The sequence below is a fragment of the Aptenodytes forsteri genome, unplaced genomic scaffold, assembly GCF_000699145.1.
Source record: "Aptenodytes forsteri isolate BGI_AS27 unplaced genomic scaffold, ASM69914v1 Scaffold426, whole genome shotgun sequence".
NCBI classification, from domain to species: Eukaryota; Metazoa; Chordata; class Aves; order Sphenisciformes; family Spheniscidae; genus Aptenodytes; species Aptenodytes forsteri.
Window position 1 is genome coordinate 643,060 of NW_008794010.1, and position 26,912 is coordinate 669,971.

Genomic DNA, 26,912 nt, shown 5'->3' on the forward strand with positions numbered 1-26,912 from the left:
AGAAAAATAGAGAATTACAGATATGGTAGACAAAGATGACCAAAGGTAAGTCACAACAAGAAAAAAAAAGCAAACTCCCAAGTTCTCTAAAGTAAGTTACACATAGGAAATGTAAAGAAACCCACACCACTTCTACAAAGTGTTTAGAGGACCACGAGTTACAAAGATTAAAAAGAACTGCTACAGAATTTGTTAAGAAACTTTCTTCCTTGGGGATAGCTTGCTACTGTGTATGCTTTAGATTTCTCCAATACTTTTCTTTACTGAAAGAACTACTGTCCCTCTTTTTAACATTTTTCATTTTAAATATAATAATACTAGCCTGACTTCTATCCTTATTTATGCCTACATGTGCTCATGAATTGAGTACAAATGTATGACGTATCAGACAGGAGAACTTGGACCTTAGGCCTCAATTTTACAGTAAGCTCTGTATAACAATGTCATCTTGTGCACACTTGCACACCAACACGCACACAGACACACTCTAGCAAGGTCAGTGCCTAGATTTATAGCAAGCCTCTTCGTCATTATGACAATACACCTAAAGATCTGTTCTGCAGAGAAGTCCATTTTTTTTCTGGCTTATCTCTAAACAGCTTGATCTAAGATAGTCAGGACCAAATAGAAGACTAGAAAATCCATAGAAAATCCAGTCCTTTTTTACACAGGTGTAAAAGGTGTGAAGATATGAAAGCTAAAGGTTAATGCCAAAATAAAATAATTTAGTTTGTAGATCTTAGCATCTGAAAAGGAAAGACAATATATGCCAGCATTTACTGCTTAATGGCTTTGGGCTGTTTGGCTCAAGCCTCTTCAACCCCCCTGAATGACACTGTTGGTTTTTAATAAGGTGTTTAAAGTTGAGTTTTTATATTGTGAAGGGATCACTGACATCAAGAGCCATGATGCTGTGTAAGTCTATATTGGTGTGTTCTTTGAAAATGTGGGGGTTGGCTTCTTTTTAAAGATGTCTTGATGAGATGTTTGTAAACACTAAGCAGTGCATGTCCTTGCCCTAATCTTCATTGACATTCGACCATTTGCTTTCTTGTCTTGCACAAGATGCATGTTGACATTAGGCTGCCATAAACAGTTGATGATAGTTTGTGAAATTAATGGGCCGGGAAGAGAAAGCCATGGTAGTAAATTTCTTCCTCATTCTGGATTACAGGTTGATCAATGGTACTGCATTGTAGCTGTCCCTGTTAATACGGGAAGTTTAGGATTCAGTTAAATACTTTTTTCATTATTGTCACTGGCATATTTTTTTAAATAGGCTGGCACAATTTTATTTTCTCTGTACTTTCTGATTGATTATATCCACTGCAGGATTAAGATATGCTATTTGAAACAATTTAGTGATTGAATTGAAAGGTTTCTATAGAAAAGCATCTCTTTTTCAAAAGGGAAATAGAGAGATGATGCATCTTTCAATAAACTGTGCTCTATGTAGTAATGCCTTATAATCTTCCTATAGCCCTTTATAACATTAGAAAGAATTAAGGACCCTTTATTGATTCCATTTAGTTTTTCACTGGTAACAGAGCTCAGGGTATTAGAGTCAAGTGACTATGGCATCTGTTCCCTGAACCGAGAGGAGAGTCTTTCTTAGCTGCTACAGATTAAGGCCTCATTCTCTGTGAGACAGAAGGTACGGAGTGTAATGTGACTGCCCACACTGAAGCAGGTTTCAGTCTCTCAAATGATGGGCAATGATATCCCTATTATGCCTATCACGAGCTGTATGACATACTTTCATTTTCTTTGAAGACATTACTAAAAATCAGTGCTCCTAAGGCCTCCTCTCCGCAGTGCGCCTCTAGCTGTTTCCCGAGAAGATAAATGTCAGGAAAGAGATTTTCATTGTGTCCGATGTTCTGTGCATGGATGCACTTGCAGGGATGCAGGGGAGGCTTAAGAGGAAGCTCACTGGAGCACGGTAGGCAAAATCACTTCTCTGAAGTCTAGGAGCTTTTAGGTGCTTCTGGCAAAAGGCTGCCCAGTGACTAGTGATGTCCTGTGTGCATTAGTCTTTGAACAATCTTTCTGGGAAACAACTCTGCAGATTCCTCTGTTGTTGGGTTTTTTCCAAAGTTTAAAAACAAGGCCATATGTTTTCAAAAGTGGTACATGATTTTCAAAGGTGCTGGCCTGTTTTAAAGTTTACCATGTCTTGCCTTCCAGAAGCAGGATGTTATTTGAAATGCATCGATTCTCCAGGAATGTAGTATCTAAAGTCTAAAGTGGCCTGCAGTCTATTTTCACCTCAGGATTATCATTGACTACAGACCAAAGGAATATGTCGTATTTTTCACAAAGCTTTATTTTCTCCTGAGGAAGGATTGTCTGTTTTATGATCTGCTTCCCCATTACCATTTGTGGGAAGAATGATTTAGCAGTACTGACTTGCAAATATTGATTGTATCCCATGGAAAAGTAATTAGTTCTGGTTGCATCACATTAGGAGAACAGTTTATTGCACAAAATAGATGAACTGCTGTCATGAAAGCTGCATTGTTACATACATAAAATAGCACTAATGCATAGGAAAAAATGGGCTTTTACACCTGTGCATGCTGGTTTTAAAGCAACATAAAAACTTTAGACTTTACAATAACAGTTATTTTTCTTGTTAACATTTTATACAGATTTTTTCTGCTTATTAAGTTTGCTGTTGTTGGACTGAAACAGACTAGAGAGGATTGGCTCTCCTTGGCGGCTGCTATGTACAGTGCACGCTTTCTCAGGGCCTGGCTCTCATATGGCTGCCCCAGTTTTGCACTGGCTTTAGTGAAAGCTCTGCCAGTGCACACAGGTGCAAGTGAGAGCAGAGACAAGCCCTCAGCTTTGAACAGCGTCCATCTGAGGGTAGAGCTAGACATCCCCTTGATCCAGCTGACGCCATTAGTACCTTTGGCCGGTGCTTAGCCCCACTCAGCATTCCCAGCTGAGTGTTTTCAGTCCTATGGCTCAGCTGGTGGGATGGAACTTGCACAGCTTTGTGCCGCTGTGCAAAATCACCAGATGAGCTCAAACCACTGAAAGCACTGGCAGTCTACATTGGAATGAATAACTTCTGCAAAGAAATGAATGGGGTAATTGCAGGCAGTCTCTTGCATGTGCTCTTTTTTGCAGGGTGATGATTTCAATCAGATACTCAGAGATGTTTTAATTAGCCATTTGCTAACTCATTTAGCCATAAGCAAACAAGTAGTGCATTGAAACAGGCAGCAAGGACCCTGACTTCCTTGCACTGACAAGTTGGCACACAGAATCACGGAAAGAAGATGGATACTTCCGACTCACAACTAGTAGAGTTGCCATGAGCACAACAGGAGAAGAACAACCCAACTAAACTTACTCAGGTATAAGGGAATCTGGGAGGAAAACAAGGACTGTAAGATGCTATCCATCTGGAAGAGCACAGTAACACACTGCACCTTGCTTTGAACCTGCAGGTATAAACCCTAAACATGAAAATCTCTACCTTAACTTCCTTATATCTGTGTTAGGTTTAGGTTGCAGCCGTATTTTGCCCCAATGACAAATCAACTTTGAAGTTCTAGCCTGAATTTTTGCTTTGGGCCCATTTTAGTGGTCAGGTTTGAGTCTTTGAGACTGGTAGTGACTCTCAAATGTATTCATTTTCAAGCTGTTTCTTGGTCTAAACAAACAAGAGCAGAGAAGACAGTAAAGGGGATACTTATATTCTCAGGCATTACCTGCATTTTTCCCTCTCTGGGAATATAGACACAAAAAAGCATGATCCATTGAAACAGTGGAAGAGCTGAGGGATCAATAAGGAGGCAGGGAAAAAGAAAAATGCACCAGAGACTTGTTAGAGTTTGCATGAAGGATTCCTAAATAGGCAGCTGAGAATAGCGTGTTATCTCTGCCAAAATAATGAAAAACAGATTGCAAAATAAATTAATAACAAAGGGCAGCATCTGGGCAAAAAGTGCTGCATACACTTCTGATTTATTCCAAGGGGATATATGACAAGACTGTAGAACTGAACCAGAATATATTACAATTTTAAGTTCCTCCTCTAATGCTAATCAGCCTGCCAAGCTCTGGTTTCCCTGTACAGTGCTCAATAGTAGACAAGATAAACTGATTTGTGGATAAAATTAACCACACTTTGTTAACCATGAACCAGTTTAATTATCTGAAAGGGAAGGAGCCATTCACAGATGGACAACCATCTTGAAAAAGATTTTGGTGTGTGATCTGAGAAACCAGTCCATCCAGGAAGTCTGACTTCCACATTAGGCAAGTTGATAGAAATGATAATAAAGAATCAGTTCAGTAGACACAAGAGCGATACATTGGGGAAAAGCAAAATCTTTTATGGAATGTAGCTTTATATCAGAAATAACTAGGGTTCTATGAAGGAGTCAGCATATGTCTAAATAAAGATGGTTTGGTTGGTATGGTTTATAAGCACTTCTATAGTGCTTTGAGAAGTTCTCTCCCTAGATTAAGAGTTTATTATACGATAATCATAATCTTTGAGAAAGGATAAAAATACATGATCAATTTTCAAAATTAAGGAGGTCATCAATGGCACCCATGCTTTGATCTGTGATGTTCAACATATTATTAAGCAGTCCTGCAGTAAATAGTGAGATAGGATCATTTAGTACTAAGACAAAATTATCCAGGATAGTGAAACTGACTGCAGAAGAGTAGCTCATGATACTGAGTGGCTGGTGATCCCTCAGCAAATTAAAATCATTTAAAAAGAAACCTCAGTGATATGTACGCAATGATGGACTCTAAATTGGCTATGTGGTCTCAGAAAAAGGTCTTGAAGTCGGTGTGGATTAGTACACAATTTAAACAAATAATAGTCACAATTTAGAAGTTGTCCACAAGCCTCCAGAGGCTACAGATCACAGACAGTAGACATTGCTGTAGTAGCATATATTGAAAAATGGCATTAGCAGATTTCATGACCCTACATGAGTTATTCAATTTACAGAAAAAAAATTCAGTGCAGTCAATAGAGGTGAAGCTTGTTCAGAGAGAATTCAGACTGTCCAAAGTATGCCCCCAGACTTACAGCTGATGAAAAACACCTTACACAGTATACCTGATTAATAACATCCTTCACCCGCAGAAAACAATAAATTCCCCACCACTGATAATATACTGATTTAAAAATCAGCCACTGCTCATAAATAAACTATGCCCATGCTTATGTATAGAAACTATTAAACAACTCACAAAGCTAGCAATGCAATATCTGTAAGCAAATATTAGATATTAACTGAATATAGTAGAGAACATAGCACTGATTCCAGAGCAGATGGACGTTACATGGAATGTTTGATACCCACTGTATGTCATCCTAAAAAATAAGAGCTTTATTTTGGAAGGAATATTTAATGGAGAAAGATAATTAACACACTCTCTACTGGATAGAATCCTTCCATTTACTTTTAAAGTAAAAATTCAAAGTTGTTCTCAGGAGGAAAAAAATAACAAAACAAAACCTACTCCAAAACTGCTGCTGCCCCAACTTCCTTCTTTATGTCTATTTTCCATGCAGAGGATTGAGCTTCTCCATTTCATTCTCAGGAAAATTCCATAGAAAGCTTGTTTTACAAACAGCAAAGCAAGATCATGCATGACAGGACAGCTTCAGTTTAGAGTTCTAATAGGGACCTGGATTAGATGAGATTGCATGGATTAACATTGGAGAGAATAGTACTAAAATTCAGGGGCAGACCCTCAGCAAGAGTAAAGTGCCACTGAACTCTGAGAGGCTGTGCTAATTTAAAGTGATTCAGTCCACTCCCTGTCATCAGAGGAAGTGGCTACTAACTCATAACTAACATAACTAAATACGAACACATATGTCAAAAATTGGAAATGAAACAAAATAAACTTGCATATGTTACACAGCTGTTCCAATGCTCACGCCCAAGAAGTGCTGCCAAAGATTAATTACACAAAAAATAAACTGAACATTAGGGAGCTAGAGATTTTAGGATCGTATTTAAGTAAGCAGTCACCAGTGCTTTTAAAAAGGTTTCTCCCTTTCTCATAATTTGAAAGAGAGTTTCAAGGGATTTAGACAGCTGTAGAAAATACCAGACTTTATAGTCATACTCAGAAAACAACCTTCATTCACAGACATACAGACTGGCTATTTGCAATGTGAGCACTATTCACATGTTATTGTCTGCTTTGCTTCAGACTTACAGCTTTGAAGCATGAGAATGGAATGTGCCTCTATGAAACTGTCTGCTGATGCATGTGAATTTTTTTCTCAGACTACTATGTCTAGGTCTGCTTTTGTGGAAAGGTCTGGGTTGTGATTTCCTTAAACTCATATGATGGCAATCCTCATGCATTAAAGATTGTTTTTCCAGGCTATCCTACAGAACAGCCTTCTACTAATGCCATCACATTTAACTGAATAGCTTAACCTACCTTTGGACTCAAAGGAATGCCATGACACACCTCATATTCACAACTGTTTCCAGCTGGAACAGTAACCCATTATGAATACTGAGCTATGGTATACTCCACAATGCCCTGTGGTTATAAGAAGCTACTGTGACTCAAGTGCTGAGCAAAAATGTCTCTTAATCCTGTTGTCCTCATATAAAAGCCAACCCTGAGTGCCAGACTTCTGCAAAACTCTTCCACTTAGGTCCTCGCACACACATACACCTGCCTTGACAATCTTAGAAATGATCCAAACTTCCCACTGGGCTCCTAGAGGTCTTTTTGACCTACCAATCTCTAGTTTTACATCTATTCATAACTAGTTTTTCCTTGCTTACCTATTGAAACTGGAACAAAAGATGAAAAGGTTATCTGCTTTCAGAACTGTTTCTCCATGAACAACCCAAAATATCTCTGTCAATGAACTATAGTGTGCTGTTCCTTCTCATTATACTAGCATGTAAATTCCCTGAGGATAACTCAAGAAACAAGAGCTGCTTCCCTCATAAAGGTTCCAGTGTGCCAATACTCTGTAAAGAACACACTGGAAAAATAACTGACTGTGTGTAACTAGTAAATAGGAAGAGAGTGTGTATTATATGGTAAATTAATCAGAAAGGGCACTAGAACTAAATTCTTGAAGTGGCTAGGAATATTGATCAAATCACATCATAACTGGTTTTTCTTTCTTCTTGAAGAAAGAGACATGATAGTTTTTCAGGGCTTAACGTGACATTGAGCTCTTCAATTTCCTACTAAGTTGTTAATAGCACTAGAAAGTCACACAGCAGATAAGCTGTGTAATATGGACGCAGAGGCAGTGTGGTTAAACACAAAAACGTTTGGGAAAATCCCATGGTGGCTGGCTGTTGATTAGTTTCTCTTGCCTAGTTTGGAAACACAAGAAGTCTTCTACTTCAGTTAGATTTAGACCAAAATAATTTTCTTCTTGACCTTTCTCTCAATGTCTGCTTTTCACAACCTGCCTCTCTTGGACATACTAAGCATGACTTTTAGGTACTCAGAAAAGGCTTTTCAAAAAACAGCCTCCTGCCCCAGTAAGTTCTAGAGATCAAGAGATGCCTTCAGAAAGTTGCCAAGTAGAAATCAGCACTCAGGTTACGAATGTGGCCTTCTCTACCATGAGTTTGAAAAAGAGAAGAGGCAATAACAGGATCAGGGCCAGGACCAGGAAGCAGTAACTGACTTCCAGACAGTCCCTCTGTCAGCTACATTCAGTCAAATCTGGATACAGCAAAGAATTTGCTCCTTTCAGTTTACTCTTGGAGCCTGAAAATTATGAAGTGCTGAAGAGTGAAACAATCTAAGTGTCAGCAGCTCACAGGTAATCTGGTTTTCTGGACAGGAACTTGGAAATACAAGATAAGTGCACAGACGATCCCATTCATGAGGCTTGGTGAGGCTGTTGTGCTTTTCCTTGCCCCAGCATAGATCTACAGCAAACCTAATGAAGTCAGTGCCACACAGATGTAAAATCAAGTCTTCCTGTTTTCATGGCATGAACCAGTAAAATCTGTTCAGAAAAGCAGCCCACCGGAATGCACGGAGCATGCAGGCTTAAAAGAGGATAAATCTGTTGATGTTGTGCTGATCTACCACACCAAACTTTACAGTGCCAAGGTCTAAAATTTATGAGGCTGGCTCTGAAAAACAAGGAAAAAGACACCTGTCAGCTTCCCTGACAAACCTCTTGAGCAGAGCGCTCTTTCACAGGGCAAATTTAGAAGCATTAGGGACAGAGCATGCACACTCTCTTTGAATGCTCTTCAACTTGGTCAGCCTTACCTTTGTTCTCAGCTACTGATCTAAAATAACTTGTAATAATCTATACAGTAATGGGATTAACTACCACAGTCACACTGTTTCTGAAAAGCAAGGCTCTCCTGCCCCTCTCTCTTCTACAAGGATAACAGCAGCACTCCAGCAAACAGAATGGTTTGAGCAAGAGAGCACAATTTTAAACAAATTCCTGCTGCACTGTATTACTCTCTGCAACAGATGTATGAGAAATCGTTTTACTGAACATAATTTATTTCACAAGCTCAAGGGTATAAGCAATCCTCTTGTGCCTCTTCAGCTGTGATGCTCATCTCTCTCTGGATAATGATACACACAGATATATTATTTTTGTGGGGGAGGTGCTCGATGAGAAATTAGAAAATGCATTCTTACCTGTGAGTGGAACAGATACAGGATTATAGCCTTTATGGTAGTGGACCAAAATCCAAAATACAGCTTTTAAAGACTAGCAGTGCAGACACATTGTAACATAAAATATTGGTCAGGTTTTGATGTCACTTAAGTCTGGGTAGAAAGAAAGAACTGTCCAGTACAGATCTCCCATTTTGCTGATCTCTTCTGCAGGCATTTGAGAAAGAAAAGATTTTTGTTGTGGGGTAGAGGGCTAAGTATTTCTGGTGTAAACCAAGGCTGAACCTGATAGACTTCAAGCCATATGTCTTCTAGTATGTACAAAAAAGGGACTTTCATATTTTCAGTGTTGATATTGCAACCTGTAAACTGACTACTTGGCAAACAGGATAGTCTTGAGAGAAAACAAGGATGACAATCACCTTATCTACTACTTCCCCTGTCTCTGTAGGGCTGAAGACACCTTATCAAGAGGTCTTGACATGAGGGGAGCTCTGTGGTAAATTAAGATATGCCATTATTGCACAGAAAAGGTCCCCTGGAACAGGGGATGTCCTTGGACCTGTGGGAACTGGGTCCTACCATCTGTCTGGAAAGAGAAGGAGAATCCTGGTTAAACAGCTATTGTCTCTTTTAAACTACAGTAGTGGTTCCCATAAAAAGGGAAATAAAAAACGGTTTCTCACTATAAAGGGAAAAATGATGTCCGGGTAAAAGGACTCAACTCAGGCTACTCTTCTAATGCAAAAAAACTGTCTGGTGATTGGAGTCACTAAGGTTTATTTTTATGGTAAGATGAAGATACTCAGGTTAGCCCTACAGGAGTCCAGGTGATAAAAACAAATGTTTTCTGACTTACATTCTTGTTGAGAAACTCCATGCTGCCTTTCACGTTTCTAACAAACCCCACACAAATGTGGGTTTCTGTCCTGGGTCACTCTCCAGGGAAAGTTGAATTAAATAATGTATTCCTCTTCCTCATGTGGCCTTCGAAACAGTCTCTCTCTGCTCCATTTCCCCATATTTACTACAGGAATAGTAGTACTAAGCTAACTCACAGAGAGATATAGGAGGAAAAAACGTGTTCATGACTGTGAGGGGTCAGATACTATACTAAGGAAGTAAATATACAATCAGTCTGGATTTTAGCTGATTAAAGAGTACAATTCATCTTGGAAGCAATAGTGTTACTGAACTTTACAAGGGAGGCTTTGAAGTGAAATCACCATTTGTTTCTCCACTGCTCTTTTAAACAGATCCTTTTTCTGCCTTGCCCTAGTGGATGTCAGCAGTGACTTGTCATTGCTGTGACTTCATCTCACACATGAATTATTTTTTGCTTGGAGTATCATTAGCAGTGCAATAGCAGCAGCACAAAGCTCACAGACTGCAAAAGTCATCAGAGAAGATGAGTAAATACTCATGTGGTTAGGCTGTGCGGAACTTCATGCTGTCAAAACTCCACAGCTGTCTGTACCAAGCCAGCTACTTTTAAGCCATGCTGGGTGTATGCACACTAGCTATAGCCTGTGACAGAAGTTGAAGATTAGTAAAAGCCAAATTCCATATTGATTTACATCCTATGCAGTGCCACCAAGAAGAAGAAATTGCCTTGTTTTGTTTAATTTGAGTCTCTGAACGTAAGTGGAATGGACATGTTTGGGAATGAAAGGAAACGTGTTTTGCTCCCCTGCCACTCTTTTAATTGGCAATTTGTGATATAAGTCACAGGAATAATGATAGATGTGATTCTTTCCCCACATTCAATTTTCTTAGCCAATAACTAGGGAAATAATAAACCAAATTCTACGTCAAGTTACACTTGGTGCAATCTCATTAGGTTGAATTATATTAAAGAACAAGTTCCTGTAAAGCAACCACTCTGCAAATTAAGAATTAAGGCCCAGGATTCTAAGGCGCTATAGTTTTAATTTTTTTTTTCCTCCAAGTGCTGTAGTTTGGAAGTAATTACTGCAGCTCAGAAGTTTCTAGAACAAATGAACTATTCAATTCTGTCCTTACAATTTTTTCCCTTTTTTCTATTTTCCTAAATATAGCACAAAATCACCTTCAGTTTTGGTTTGTTTTCTTTCTCCCCGTGCTCCCATTTATGGCTTTTCATTTCTTTACCCCATTCTGCCTCTCCATCATTCCTGCCTTCACTGTTTCTCCCTTCAGATTCTGCTACCCAACCCACTGTGCAATTGTAGTTTGTGCCCTTTTGGATTCAACTTCTCAAAGGTGAGAAGAGAGAAATTTCCTAAGTGTGGGATTCATTTCACCCAACTTCAGGTATTGAAGAGCTGAGCCTGCCGCTGGTGATACTTTTAGAAATCCATTTGTCATCCATAGAAGAGAAATGAGCACCTCTAATGGGTGATTTCTCCTATCATTAAAAAGACTTCTAATGAATTGCCTTCTGCACAATGCTACTACTACTACCTAATCTGTGGGTAAATATAGCTGAGATGAATTCTCAAGCAGCCCAAGTTTGACACTGAGAAGCTCTTGTTGCTTTGCATAGCTCTAAGGAAAAAAAGAAAAACTGAAGCAGTTCTCTTGCTGACAACTGATGGATTGCTGAGCACCACACAGTAATAGCAGTAAAATGGAAGACGACAGATGGGTCAGTTTACAACTCCCCAAATTAAATACAACTGCAAAAGGTGTAAACTGCATTTCATTTCTATCTGTAATTAAGGGGAAATGACCTAAAAGAAAGAAAATCAGAATTTAGCCATATTTTTAGCCACAGTTAGCTCTAGAATATTCAGTTAATTCACCCAGACAGAAATAACTATGAGAGATATTAGAAAGCCTCTGCATTTTAGCCTGACATACAGAACTGGAATTGGAGAAAAATTTGGAAAAAGAAGAAGAGTCAAAACTCAGAGACACTGAATCCCTTAGAAGAGACTATTCATAACTGCAACAGAGTGTTCTCTTATAGACAACTGGACCCCAAAAGAAGACCATTTGGCAAAGCAAAAGGCATCAGCCCCGTTCCAGAATGACACTTGAGAAGGGTATATATGGCAGGCATAATAGAGCATCTGAACTGCTACAGGAGCTGAAAGGGTACAAAGGGCTTACCATCTGTCCTTGATACTATTGGGTAGCTACTATCAGCTAGACACTTAGTATATGATTGGGTGAAGACTGTTTGAAGGGCACTTTAAAATATTTACAAGGGCAAGACCTTCAGGAGGTTATTTTTCTCCACCCTCCTTCCAAAGCTAAACAGATGGTGAATGTTTCTTAGCTAAATATTCTGCCAAATACTCTGGCAAAGTAGCCTGATACATCACAACTGATCTTTCCCTTCTCCCCATGCACTCTTCCACCAAATCCTGCAGAACGAAAGGCCAAAGGCAGCCTCTCTAGCTAACAGCCAGCTTGAGGATTGAGCTTCCTGCACTATCCATAGTTGAATGTACATTTTTTATATCACGAATAAATTCTGTCTTAGGGCAACAGAACAGATGCACATTAGGAGTTTATACTGCAAAGGGAGAACATAAAACAAGGATTAACAGTATGCTCTACATTTAAGATTTTTTGGGTTTAGCATTCTGCTGTCTTGGCTAAGAGGACGCACAAATTAGAATAACCCAGGGCCCAAAGCTACAAACAGAACTACATGCTGTTTACTACTATGAGAAGTTCAAGTGATGTCAAGGTGACTTTTCAGTAGTGAACCTGCTGTCACAATGAGGCCTGACAAGTATCTATCCAGGCACTGGACTTGGAGGCCCTGTTGACTTTTTCCTTTGTTTCTGCCTGTGTATTGGTTGTAGCTGACCAGGTGCTGGCAGCAGGGTAGCTGTAGGGGTGGCTTCTTTCAGAAGAGACCAGGAGGTTCCCCGTGCTGGGCACAGCCATTTCTAGCCAGACCCAATGGACCCATGATAGGACACAGCTGAGACCGTCAGTGAAGGTGGTGGCACCTCTGTGAAAACATATTTAAGAAAGGGCAGAAAATTCCAGACAGGCAGAGGAGGAAGGAAAAAAGAGTGAAAAACAGCAGAGGGAACACCAACATCAGAGGAGGAAAAGGTGTTCCATGGGGGAGCAGGTATTGCCATGCAGCCCATGGATGACCTGTACAGATGGATATTCCTGAAGGAACTGTGTGCTGTGGAGAGCCCATGCTGGAAGCAGAGGAAAAGTGTGAGAAGAAAGAAACAGCAGAGAGAAATTGCTATGTACTGACTGTAACTAACACTCCCCCTTTCACAGCTTGCGGCCTGGCTGAAAGGAGTGAGCGTAATCTGCAGCGGTAACAAGGGGGAAGGACAGGAGCCTGGAGTGAAGTCGAGCCTGGGAAAGGGCGGAGGAAAGGCATTTTCCCTATGTGTTTCAATGTTTGTCTTTTTGTTTCCTGCTACCCCAATCAGTAATTAAATATTTATTTTAATCATTAATTAATTAAGTTAAATTTCCCAAGTTGAGTCTGTTTTGCCCCAAACAGTAATGGGTAAGTGATCTCCCTGTCTTTCTCACTCCTATTTTCTCCCCCTTGTCCTGCTGGGGGTGGGGAGGAGTGAGTGAGTTGCTGGATGGGAATTTGGCTGCCAGCTCAGGCCAGCCCACCACATCCTTCAAATACTCTGAGATTACATGGATTTTGGTGTTGGTTGGTTGTTTTTTTCACAGCTGCTTATTCAGAACTTTTCTAGAGCTGCTCTTCTTTGGTTTTTCATCTTTACTATCTTAGACTTATCCAGTTCAGGTATGCCAGTAGATGGTCTCCTCAGAACAAAGTAATGCAACCAGGAAGAACCTCAAGGGCTGCCTGATGCTCCTCTTCTGTTGGAAATATCATAGGAAGGAATTTCTGTCAGGGGGGATTTTCCCATCACAAACCATCACAAAAATCCTCACCAGATCCATGTTAATGGCTAAAATGCTGGTACCACATGCCGTCTCTTGCCTCCAAGAAGGTAGCAACAGCAGGAATATGCTAAGAGGACTTTTCAGATAGTAGCTTTCCCTGATAATTGGGGCAGAGATCTCCAGGCAATTGAACAGCACATTTTTTTATCAGCTTTCTACCCTGAGCCTGTGTATTGTATGTGATGCCCACCCATACACTCAGAATCACCCTGCCACTTTTTTTTTTTTTTAACGTGAAATCACACAGACAAAAGAAAATGTTCAAACCCAAGACCCTGAAATCAATGGGCTTCAGCTGGCATCACAGAAAGCCAGTCAGAGGAAAGAAACCATGGGTTCTCTGCCTGGGGAGAAAATAAATAATGTTCCCTATGTTCCTTCTAGCAAGTTCACTAGATGCCACAGTCCTGCCTTCGCTACTTTCATTCATTCAAACAGGTTACATGAAGGCTCAATTCAAGTGCAATTTTTCATGAAGCAGTTGAGCAAATGCACGCTTGTTTCAGGCCACTAGCCCGTCTGCTCTGCATTCTTTATACAACTGCATTGCAGCATATAAATCAACAGTCCTTAGAAGTGCTTTAAAATCTGCTTGCACTCCCACTGTCTACATCTTAGTTTTATTACTATCACAATTGTTATGATTATATTTTTTCCTGTGCGCCATAAGCCATACTACTAAATCCCCACCAATTAGGTTTGGAAGTTATTGAGACAGAGAAGAGCTTATCCTCCCTGACAGCCATCATAACTATTTTTCCAGCATTCTGAATAAATGGCCAGCCTTTTGTTCCCTCCAAACTACTACAACAGTAAAAAAGGATGAAGATCTTCCTTCCATTACCCACTTGTGGGCAAAATCCTGGCAGGAATAAGCTGAGCCCCAGGATTTCTATTTCAGCAGTCCCCAGGTACTGTATGGTTTTTATAGCACCATAACAGTCAGAAAGGACTGTTGGATCCTCTTTAACACGGTCCAGAGGACAACATTTAAATCTCTAACACCATCTACCAGCAATAATGTCAGCTGCAAGACAAGAAAACCGTAAACAATGTGGGTGCAAGAGGCTGTGCATTGAATGTATCGCCCAGTTTTGCCCTTCCTTTAACATGCATCATTGGAGAGAGTATGTCTTTGCTGAACAAGAATACATTGCCTTTTCCAGAAAGTCATATTTGACACACTGCTATAGCTAGAGGCCTTCTGATAAGCTATGATAGAAGAGCACCCTCCAGCCATTTTGTCTTAAGCTTGCTGTAAAAGAGCCACATCCAGCATGACATCGCCTGTGCGTCCCCCTGGATGCATTACAGCCCTGACTGCATGGAAAAATTAATTGCCTTTAATTGTTAAGCTGAGATCTATCTGAAACAAAGAGAAATTATATCCTTCATCCTTGAAAACAGCTGGAGCTAAGAGAAGTGAAAACAGTCATGTGAATCACAGCCATACAGTTCACCTTCCAACCACCATTTGCTGCCATGTCAGAGCACCATCGTTGCCTATTTCCATACTGTTGCTTTTTTTAGTGTGCCCCCCTAAGTATTCTGCACAACCCATTAATGCAGTGCACTCCACACCTCCCTCATCTGGGACAGAGTCACCACTGACTTCCTGCACCCACGAGCCCAACTGCCTCCTGTCTTGCTGTGTTTGTGACAAGCATGTGATCAGCCTGGGAAAACAATCTAAGGTTCTTCGCCTCCGAGTCTCCCACTGCCGCCTCGTTCTGTGATCACTGCAGAGTATGCATGAATGATTCTGAGGAGTGCTGCATACTGTACACTTAAAACAAAACAAAACAAAAAAAGGTTTGCTAACTCAGTGCATTAACTGAATTAACTCTTACTGCAGTATCAATAAGGAGCAGGATCTTTTGCATCTGTAAAGTGAAAGACTTTGAACCATACCTAAAATTAAGAGGGGAAAAAAGCAAGAGGAATCTGATTACAATTTTATTCCTGGGTGAAATTTATCCTTCTTGTCATTTCCCTAGCTTGTGCAGAATTCACTGTAATCTGTGAAAGTTTGAGGCAAACAAACCGAATTTCTATTTCACAGTGGCACCATACAATTATGGAGTCAGGCAAAGAGAAAGCAAGATGCAAGCAGCAGAATTAGAAGTAGACAGCACAGCATGAAGGATATCTTACGTAATTTGCAGTAAAGCACCTTCCCAGGAACTTTACTCTTACTTGAAAGATCTGGGAACAGAACCAGAACTAGTAGATATTTTTCTTTCTCAATCTTTTTGCAAGTTGCTGGCTTAGAGACAGTTGAAAAGTTGTCAGATAGCTAAAGTATAGTCTAAGTGTTTTTTATGCACTTGACTTTTTAAATTTAAAAGCGTTAATATTTCCAAAGGTTCAACGGTAGCTGTGCAGGTGGTGGAAAATTAAGTGATTGGCAATTAAGAAGTCCAGAAAACTACAAAAAATTTTAAAATCTCATTTGGAACATAAAAAGATAATGCTACCATGGTCTAAGCTGCTTACCCATAGAAGAGATTTTTGAATAGATCAGTGTCAGGAAAAAAAAAAAAAGATATAACAAGATCTACTGTTTGCAAATTGATGTCACATCAGAGCAGAAGTGAATTGGTAATTATGAGCTGTGATGGTAATTATCCATTGGATTTATTTACCTAGGGATTTCCTTAAGCTGTGTCCAGCTGTCTTTCTAACAGATGTACTACAGACTGAACAGGAGCTGGTGACTGAGTGCAGAAAGTATTGCTGACATTCTTCATCCTGCACAAGTTTCAGACTTGGAGGTCATTAGTCCTAACGTTTCATGCCATCCTCAAAGCTAGCAAAGGGTGGGAGGAGGTCACCCGCTCTCTGTGTATAGATGTTGACGAACAAAACTTTCCAGTCTAGGTCCCGCTGGTCACACTCTGCTCACTTCCCAAAGCTGCATTGTTTGGCTTTCAGGTGCCTGTTTAAGAGTACGTAAGGTTTTTGCTTGCTCAGAAAGCCTAGTCACCACAGATTTAAGAAATCACAGAGAAAAGGTACTGGTTTTCTTCACCACTATTGGCTCCCATGATATCCAAAACCATTCCCATCAGGTCCCCATCTCCACTTTCATAGCATTTTTGGGGAGGTCTGAGAAAAGACAAAACTGAGCACAGATAAGGAAAAAACATAATAGCGTTAAAATCCTCCTCCAAGCACTTTCCATGGATCGGAAGCCTGACAGCTGCAATTAGACTGAACGTCAGTAACAGATTTGATACTCCCTAGCGACCGATTTATACCAGGCAGATGATAGTACAGTTTCTAAGGTTTATCACATTAAATCTCCATGAGATTTTTGTTTTCACAAACACACCTAAATACAGAAATTAGATGAGCTAAAAATACTACAGAAACAAGTGTTATGAATGAAAGCAAAAGGGCTGCCAACCATTTAGTTAGCTCTACAGCAATAGCTTCAGCCATAACACTGCGCTGGGTAACTGACCTGTCTTGCTCTCTGAGGCAACAGCTCACTGAGGAGAGAAATGTACTGTTTTCATACAGTTTTTCTGCTAAATGCTGAAGCTGAGACTGAAGAATGTCAGAAGCAGACAATTTTTTTTTTTTTTTATACCTTGGCAAAACAATCCAAAGCTACTTTACAAAAACAGAATAAAGAGGGCTAAGGTTTCACCTAAATGAACAGGTCAAACTGACAAACACCTAGGAGAAACCCACTGGATGGATACATCCCAGCACTGCCAGAGGAGTAAGTCCCTAGATCTGATAGTTTGAATTACAGAAATATTATTTTCATGCATGTGTTAGTATTTTCAAGATGTGTTTATATGCTTCAATGATGCAGAATTTAATGGTAAATCAATAATGTTTGGTAATTTTTTAAATTTTTTAATCTTCTCTAGCTTTTAAACTATGTGACAGAACTGCCTGCAAAATGCTGTGATTATGGAGGCCAGTTTTTGTCCATTGTAGAGGGAAAATTAAGGTAGGTTTTACAAGAATTTGCTTCCCTATAAAGTACATTACAGCTGTAGAGAGCCTTGAGAACAGCTGTGTTTTGGCCTTATATGCAAAATAAGACAAAAATTTCACAGAGGCTTTTTACTCCATATTCTTTATGAAGGAGCATCTCACCTGGTACAGGGTAAGAAACTGCTGACTTGCAAGTTCTAAGTAAAAACTGTCTTTCTATTAATGACTTAGCCAGTCCCTAGTATAATAGGTGCTTACTCAGGATGGTGTTTTTAGGTGCTACAGTAAGGTAAAGGAAAAATAAAAATAATGAAACCTTGTAATTTACACTCCAATCAGCTAGTGATGCCTCACACCTGTGACAAATGAGGCTGTGAAATGACATGATTCAATCTAGGCCAGCAACCTCAGAATTAGATCCTGTGGGATCTTTTCTAAGCTCTGCCACTGACTCACTCCATGTGCCTAGAGTGTCGCCTCTTAGGTGTCTTTTGGGTAATTATAAAATGAAAGTACTGTCACTTATTTAATTTTTAGCTCTACAGAGGAGCAACAGATCAGAAAGGTGCTGCTAGAATTATTTTTCCACTTCAGCAGTTGTGAATCATAAATGACAAAACATGAAATATGAAATGGAGGAGTACAGATTGAGTTGATTTAATAATACTTTTGTAAAAGGGGAGCTTACTCCCCTTCCTGCCCTTTTTTTTTTTTTTTGAGGTCTGCTCTATAGGAAAATCCTGAAATTGGAACTGTGCATGAGGAAGTACAGAAGTCCTGAAGGCCCTCCCTGCTACCTCTGTACTAACTACTAAAGAAAGACTTGAGTCAAGCTTCAATATATGGTCATTTGTTTTCTGTAAAACATTTTTTTTATATTAAAAGTACATTCTTTGGCTGGCAAGTAGGGTACAGGAGATCTGTGAAATGAGTGCAAAAGAAAGATCATTTAAAAACAAACACATACTAGGTGATATCTCAATTTAAAATTGAGCAGTATTCATATCAAGGAATCTGATTTTTTATATAAGTAATAAATCAATTAAAGACAATGCAATTCCCCAGGGAAAATGGCCTGTAATTTCACCCAAAAGGTTTTCTGAGGCCACAACAGGAAGAGCACAGCTGCACCTTGGCTGTGCATTCCTCCCGTGTCGCCATCTCTCTGCTTCCATAAAGGAAACTAAAGCCTGGCTGTGGCAAGCAGGACAGCACGCAGGGCCAGACTCTGAGCTACAGCAAATCAGAATATATCTACTGATTTAATGATGCTATCTTAATTAGGCAGCCTAATGTTTTGGACTTTGAGATTCTTTTAATTGCTTTAGGAGCCAGCAAAGATTTGGCCTGCACGGTAAACATGTGACTTTCCTCTGAGGAGCCTGCTGAAAGTAGAAAGTTGATGGCTGTTCTTTATTTTCCATGCACTCCTTACATTTTCTACTACAAAGATTAGAGTCCCTCTTAGCACATTTTCCTGAAGCACGGTGCTTCCATGTATCCCAGAAGTGTTAATGAAGCAGTTGGGACTGCATTTGGAACAATTTACAGCTTTTTCCTCATGTTTATCCATGTAAGAAGCAGCACTAGTAGTACTAGTAGCAATATAAAGGCTTACTTCCTATTTATTTATTTTATAACTTTTTGTTTACATTATCATTGTTGACATTATTATTTTATTTATATATTTATTTATATTTATTCTTGGATGGTTCTAGAAGGCTGCTAACATTGTCTAATCAAGCCTTTTATGTAGGCCCAGATTCCACTCATTCCTCAAATTACTGACTGAAAAAAATCTTGGGGGTTTTATTAAAATTTTAGATCACTCGCATATAGGTTATTATTAATATTGTTTACAGGAACCTGCATCATTAATTTCCCAGCAATTTTATACAGAAGACAGTTGTCTGGAGCAGCAGTCTTCCCTTGCAGATCAACTGATAATTACATTTAACAAGTATGATGGGTGGCCTGATGAGCAGGTGGATAGATGGATTTTGGTAAATCACCTGTAAAACCACCACTCAATTTTTCAAAACAAAGTAAATGAAACTGGAATTCCAATCCCATAATAAAAAAAACAAACAAACCAACCCAACAGTGAAAGGCTAGCCTTTCAAAGAGATTTAAGCAGAGGTAGGCAGCCAAGTTCACAACACAGACACCACTCATATTACAAGCCTAATAAATGTTGCCACTGTATAGCTAATGAATTGCTCCAAAACCAGCAGCTCTGGCTGAAGTCCCAGAAACCCTGAGGCAAAGTGAACCTTCAGAAGTCTCAAATCAAGATTATAAACTAGTCAAGGGTGGGAGAGAGCAATACCCACCTTGCCAAGGGGACCCAATCCCACCAGGCTTCTTCTGAGGATGCTTCAGGCCTGACACCAGCCAGATCTCACTGCAGAAGTGTTGTGAGCAGGCAGCTGGGCACCACAGCAGCCACACAAAAAACAACTGCACCAAAAGGGGAGAGAGAGAGGTCTGACTGCTACAAAATGGGGTTCTTCCACAGCTTGCTAATAAAAGCCTAATCATTGCACAAGCCAAGGGAGAAGTATCATTGCTAAGCACACAAAACTGATCATTTAGCAACTCTGCACCTCACCTTGCATTGTCAGATCGCTCTAGTAACGTCTTGCCTCCAAGTCGCCCTTTCTCCACAGCTTACTTCCTAAGGGCACTGGAAAGAAAAGACCTGCCAGTTCCAGGTCTGAAAATCTCAGGAGCTAGCAGGCTGCTGTCTAAATTCTGCGCCTGAGTTTCCAAATCCCATGCCCTCTGTAAAAATATCTATTTCTTCCTACCACTAAAAGGCAAAGATAAATTCCTCAGGCAGAAGCACAATAAAAGCAGGGTTCCGAGGCAGGAGGAAGAGCAGTGTTCACTGAGATGCTAACAGGCTGTCCTCTGACATCGCCACTTGACCTGAAGCAGCAGCATCGAGCAGCCAGCTGAATAGCAAGATGAAAAAGTTGTTAAAGGGTGACTCCAACTTAAGGGAAGAATATCTGTACCTTGAGGAGAGAAGTCAGGAAAGTCTCAGTTCTGAAAATGTTTAGTCACACATTTAAATGTACATTCCTAAGAGGTGCTTTCGATTCAGTTCTGGTGAGCAGAGGGATAGACAAACTCCCACGCTCACCCATCTGAAAAAAAGTAACCCCCGGCTTACTGCCCTGCAACTGAACAGTGCAGGGGGAGTCAGCAAAGTGACCTTGCACCCCTCACTTGCCTGTATGGTACACAAATGCATGCCTCACGACTGAGCCTGGAATATTAGGTGTCAAAGAGAAGTGGGTACAAGAACCAATGTATTCTGTAGTGCAGGCAACTGGGCCGTTCATCTCTCCTCCATCATGAAAAACGGAGGACTCTTCTCCTCTTTGGTCATTAATTCATAGGTAAAGTCTCAGAATCATCATATGTCTGATTTTACTACTCCAAATAAGTGCCTCCTACGTACCTTTCCCCATGGGTTCTAGCCTATAGATGTACAATTCCCAATGAAATTAATTAAAAATGAGTTTTGATAAAGTACAATCACTGCATAAAGAGATTGAATGGAACTTTCTCACTTGTCTTTCAGGGGGAGAGACAATTTTGCTGCTCTTTTCTAAACAACGCACTTTCAGAGCTCACTAACATATAAACCTTTGTGAATGAGAACTACTAAGCACTGCCTTGCTTTTAAGATACTTAGTCCAAATGTGGCTGCTATCAGGGGACACTCGTGGTCCTTCACCTGTTGACGCCAGCAGAGACTGCTGAATTCTAACCAATATAATAGAAATCTCAATAACCATCCAGTCATTTACTGCAGACAATAATCCCTCTGCTAATGAAGACCTGTCATGGTGATGAGTCTGAGAATGAAGAGGCCAAAATATCTGCAACTTGTTTCAGCTAAGGCAGCAAGATCTGAACTTATTTTGGTAGATGGCTACTTGAAAAATACTGCAGATAATGCAGATAAGTTCAAATGGTGGAAACTCTTCTAGACACAAGTGCAGCTTTATCAACTCACAATGTTCCCTGCGTAGCTGGCCATACAGAGCACTGGCACAGTGAGGACTGCTGCCTAAGTCAAGGACACAATCACTGGGAAAAGTGCCTGGGGATGCACTGATTTTTCATGCACATGCTTCATTCTTGGCTCCTTAATAAATTTGAAGCCTGAGGCCCAGGCCCTTTTGCAGCTTCACCATGCGCACCGTTACTAGCTATGCTCAGCAACGTTCATATTATGACAGCCTCCAGCAGAACCTGAAGCCACCTTCTTCAAGCAGAATCTCTATGAGAAGGCAAACAGCATAAAAATTGTTTGCTGTTCCCTCTGCCTGGAAGGAGTCCTCTCTGTTTTTCTCTGTGGAGAGAATAAAAAGATTTCATGATAGAAGAGATGAGGATGAAGAAAAAAGCTTGAAGATAAGCAATGGACAGCTCTGTTTTAATATATTAAGTCTGAATTAGTCCTACACCTTGCACAGCTCTTCATTATGTTTGGCATCACACCATACCATAGTGCACTGACTCCCTTCTAGCCTGAACAACTACTCTGGTGGAGAAACCAAGACTATTTTGTGCACTGGGATTTAGAAAGCAAATACTTCTGCTCTCTCCAAATCACCTGATCACTAATGATTAACTTTGGAATCACTACTATGAATGAACAGAAACATTTGAAATAGCCATAAAGCTTGAAATAAAAAAAAAAACAAACAAAAAACACCACACCAAACTGTTTCCATTTCAACTTATTTCATCTTAGCAGCTACATTGCTGTTGATAGACACACTAGAGAACCCCACTAGTACCAAAACTAGTTTTACTAGATTATATAACCTGTTGCTTAGCTGACTGAACAAATCTGTAGAGGCGTTTTCTAATGTTGATAAAGGGAGGAGAAAAAAAAAACAAACCAGTTCTTTCTCACATCCGTCAATCCTCAGGACACTTTCATTATGTTTGCCTTTACTTTTTCATTTGGTGTTGTTAGCAACTTACCCCCCATCCCAAACCAATTTGTGTAGTTACCTTGGTCAATGCGAAGAATGAACAAACCATAAGGCCATTGGCATGTTCTGCCTGAAAAAAGACACATATATCTTTACCTGTGTCTCCCCTTGGGGTTTTTTGCCTACAGTGTCTACCCTGTACCCACATTATGCTACTGTTCCAGTGATGCACTGGGTAGCAGTTCATTAGAGAGTGGGTAGAAAGAGAGCATGAAGACTCCACAGCTGAGCACGGTTTCCCTGCTGCAAAAATTGAAACATAGGCTGCCTTTCCCTCACCAGCAGTCCCATCAAGAGGTGATCTGCATGAGCACATAGATCCAGAAGAAGGAGCTGAAATTGTGGCAGAAGACCAATTTCTTTTCATTAGACTTTAAAAAGTGCACCCAGAGGAAGTTGCACCACTTGATGACATTTGCAGTTGAAAATTTTCTTTTTGGGTCATGTTATATTTAACACAACTATGATTAACAGCATCAGTAAATTGGTAGGCCATTTTTCACCAGCTTAGAGGTGGGTTTGTAGGCCTTGAGGATGCTAACTGAAACATACTGGCTGGATTCCTACCTGAAATAGTGGTTCCTTTTTTTCCTCATCTGTATCTTATTGCAAATTGAATACCAGCCTAATGGTTTGTCAGGTCACACTGTTCTGCCATAAGGGGCATTGAATTTTGATTTACATTCCACATTGACAGCATTGTGACAGAGAGCTTACCATCTTGTCCTTCTAAAAATGTCTGCAAAAATCACAATTCAGTTCGTTGCTATTTTTACTATGATTTTGTCTGATTACAGATAAGTTTTTCCTCCTCTTCCAGAAGCAGAGGGAGGGAAGGGGCATTTTGTTAATGCCTCCTTACTCTCAGGTTTTGCTAAGTTCAGCAGTCTTGCTGCAAGGCCTGATTTAGCTCTTAGTAAAATCAATGGACATGCTCTCATTTCTATTGATTGTTACAGAGACAGGTTAGAGTCACATTTAAAGGTGGTGAAGATGTGTATTCTACTTCCCCCTCATCAAGAAACACCATCTTGAAGAATATTAAACTTAGTTGAAATCCAGTGTGGTTCAAACAAGTGGTATTAAGAGTTATCAGCTCAAACTTCTCTGAACAGCCACAGAGCTACTCTACTTTTCACTTTCCTGATGTGATACATGAAGTGGAATTTCATAGCCCTAGGCAACTGCAGAAGGCAGGTTTTAAGTTCACGTGTCCAAAAACTTCCACAGAGTTTCCAGTAATGTTAATACAACTATCTTGTTGTAATGGATACTGGTGTGAAATCTATACAGCAGAAATTCAGAAATAAACAGGACACAAACATTTAACTATTTGACTCGTTCCTATCAAATATGTTCAATATTTTTAAAGCTTTAAAAATATAGCCCCTTTATCTTATCACTTCTCTGTAACTTACTATAAAGTATTCTTCCAATTTGTTAACTCTGAGTCTACCTGCACTCAAAATGCCCAGAGCTTGCAATCCCACAAAATAAGCTGATTTTAGGATTCTTTCCCCTTGACTGAGCTGTAAAACATCTGTTGATATTAGATATTGCACAAAGCAAGAAGAAAGAAGAGGTTGTAATCTGTGGTGGGTTCTTGTCTTACAAGCTGAACAGCTACTTTAAAAATCAGGTTCTTTTCACTCCTCCTTTATATCATTTTCCTGCTGTGCTTTTTCTTTTACTTGCCACATGTGGTATCATTTCATGACATTTCACTTCAGAAAGTTTTTCAGCAGCTCTTCTGACTTTTAGTTTCAAAGCAATCGCAACTCCTTGCTTTCTAGCCTTTCTGTGCCAGTAGCAGCAAAATACTGCTGTGTTTTCTCGTCTCCTCTCCTCTCTTCCTGTCACCATCCAAGTGGGTTACAGTTGAATTACCATACTCTGCTGAACATCAAGGCAAGCACTGAGTCATTGGTTTTAATTGCCACTGGTTACAAAAAAAATCTTCTTATTCAGAAATTAATTTAATTCAGGCAGGAGAATTCCGTCTGAATGTTGTGTATTTCTTCTAAGTTTTTCCTGTCACTTTCTCCTGCCTGCTTTCCCCCTCCTTGACCCTCTTAGGAAAAATAAAGGTGGTCCCTGTGGTAATGGAGCAGATCCTTGCACTGCTAATCAAACAGAATAATCACTTACACTATCTATAATGCAATATTAAAAGGGCCAATTAGATCATTACTAAGAGGGTAACCTTTCAGTTTGATGGCATCCTCCAGATCAGCAGGTCATAAGATTAAATCATTTATTCCTGTTAACAAGTCAACTAAGGAGGGAAACAAATGATTTTCCTAAATGAATGACCTGAGCACCGTAGAAGCCAAAATTATTCATTCCCATTCAAAGACATGAATTTAAAACAAATAAAAACAAATCAGGGCCACTCCGAAAAGAAGCAGATAAATGAACAAGCAAGTCATTTTAAGCAGGAAAGAACCCAAGGCACTGTTACTCTAGGTGACAGTGCTGTGATCTCATAGGGAAGCTGACATCCTGATCAGAGAAAAAGCAGCAAGGGAGATCATGAAGGAAATTCATTATATGGTTGTGATAGTATCTCCTTGAAGGGCTCCCCTACATCAAAGTGTAATGTACAGTTACAGTTAAGGCATCCTCCTAGCCTCAGGTCTCTTCTTGCTTATGCTTGCCATCCTTAAAATCTAAGTGGCTCTTACAAAACAATAAAAGTTATGGAGTTACTCGTCTGTTAAAAAATGTGTGTGTTTACCACTGATAAGATTTGTCTCCAGGCAGGCCAAGCAAAGGAATTTATTTAGCTACTGGGCACAGTGGTTATATAAATCAGGAAAAATTTGGGAAGAGTGAGAAAGAAAATGTCGGTCTCCCAAACTACAGGTGATGTCCAAACCGCCAGAAAAAGGGATGAGGGAAGCAAGCCTTACAAGGAGCCAGCCTGAGATTCAGGATTGCAGGAAATGTAGGAAGTACTTTCACTCTGCCATTAATAACACCACCACAGGGTTGATTCACAGCATCAGCTGGACACCACAGGGCTGGACTCTGCCAAAGTTTCATGTTGCCCTGATGGATGATTGACAGAGGACAGGAGCTTAGACAATTCTGCTGGTTTGAAAGTGGAGGGAGTGAAGCCTGGAAATTGTCAGACATTAGTCTGAGTCGAGAAGTTTAAAAGAATCACCACCTTTTTAACCTCCAAATTCTGTGCCTCATTTCTGCCATTACTATTTTTCCAACTGTAAAGCTAACTTCTTCACCATACAACCTCTTGGATCATTTCTATATCTCTTCTTAAAAAACTCTCCTACGGAAGTTTCTTCACAGTCGCAGAACACTATTTTATGCTTTAAAAGAGACATTAAATAGATCTGCAAAAGATATCCTTTCATCTTTTCTGTCTTTTGCAACTCATGGAACAGTATCTACTTAAAGCAGTTCAGTCTTCATATGTTCATATCTCTTGATCATCATCTCTACTCTGTGCCTGATATTCTATAGCGGGTTACCACATTCTGCTGCCATATTTGCAAACTCTACCTAAGTTGTGGGCATCTGCCTTCAGCCTCTTTCATGAACGCTTCATGAGGTAAAAAACCTCATTTACATTTGGATTATTAATTGACATTTTTATCTGTCTCACATTGCAAACTGTCATTTCTTGCTGACTGTCTCTCTGACATCCTACTCAGCTAGCTTCAGCTCTTCTTCACCTTCTATATACAAGCTCTTATTCATAAATGTCCAAACAGTAACATGACAGTTGATAGAATTGCTCTCTTCACTAGGGATGACATGTGCGTCAGCACCGTAGGACTCAGAGACTTAAAGGCCAAAGGGAACTTTATAAGTAACCTGAATGATTGACCACACAGCAAAATAATTGTCCAGAAGAAAAGAATGCAAGAACAGCCACTTCAGATTTGTTCAGAGCCTAATATACTGTCTCCAACACTGTCCAACTTTGAACATCCAGGGAGAAATACAAGAACCAGGCAAGTATACAAGACCATTCCCAGCAGTTTCTGCATTAGTCTACCACTGTGATTTTGACTAGCTTGAAAACATTGCAATGTTGAGGGAAGGGCTATCTTCTCCTAATGCATGATGTCATAACATCACTTGCGATTCTGGTTTTCATAGAATCATAGAATAGTCTGGGTTGGAAGGGACCTCTAAAGGTCATCTAGTCCAACCCCCCTGCCATGGGCAGGGACATCTTCAACTAGATCAGGTTGCTCAGAGCCCCGTCCAACCTGACCTGGAATGTTTCCAGGGATGGGGCATCCACCACCTCTCGGGGCAACCTGTGCCAGTGTTTCACCACCCTCAGCATAAAAAATTTCTTCCTTATATCTAGCCTATATCTACCCCCCTTTAGTTTAAAGCCATTCCCCCTTGTCCTGTCGCAACAGGCCCTGC